The sequence below is a fragment of the Aristolochia californica genome, unplaced genomic scaffold (assembly GCF_029961685.1).
Source record: "Aristolochia californica isolate CCGP_79_NKW_82.1479 unplaced genomic scaffold, dmAriCali1.0.hap1 SCAF_7, whole genome shotgun sequence".
NCBI lineage: Eukaryota > Viridiplantae > Streptophyta > Magnoliopsida > Piperales > Aristolochiaceae > Aristolochia > Aristolochia californica.
The window spans coordinates 149,955-150,792 of NW_027182268.1; positions in this window are offsets into that span (position 1 = coordinate 149,955).

Sequence of the window (838 nt, forward strand, 5' to 3'; positions counted from 1 at the left end):
TAGGATTAGATACAAGACAATACCCCAACATTCCTGTCAAAGGGGGCGTTAGAGAACATTGAAGTTGAAGTTGAAGTTTGACTTCAAATTCAAGGCAATGATTTAATTCAACTTCAATTTCAAATTGGGTGTTAGTCATTTAACGTAGTATTAAAATATATTAATATACTAATTAATGAAATATTATATTATATAAATTAATAATTACAGTATTATAAAATAATATAATAATTACATGTGACTATAATAAATTACAAAAAATAAATATATAAAGTAAAAAATTACAGAAGATAGATTTTTTATGTAGTATTAATTAACAATATATTTTTATAAAATTAAAAATGATTAGCTTAATTAATTATAAAAATGAGATAATTAAACAAAAATAATTCATCAAATGCTTTCTTTAACAATATTTTAATTACCAGTCTTAAATTTCTAATTCAATATAGTAATAAAATTAAATAATAAATAAATATATATATATATATATTATTTTATTAATAGCCTAGGATAGATTATTAATAACACACACACACACACACACACACACACACACACACACACACACATATATATATATATATATATAAAATTAAAACTTAAAAATATGCTTAAAAAGGAACCGAGTTACTCGTAATAGTCCACAATTTACAATATAACAACAAATGTTTATGCCTTAGAATATAACAATGAGTTTGTGCCTTTAATATTAAAATCATCAACTTAGGGGTAGGGGGTGGGTTATGGCCAGAACATAGGTTTTATTAAACCAAAATAAAAATAGGTTAATTAAACAAAAATAATTGCTCAAATACTTGATTTGATAATATTTTAA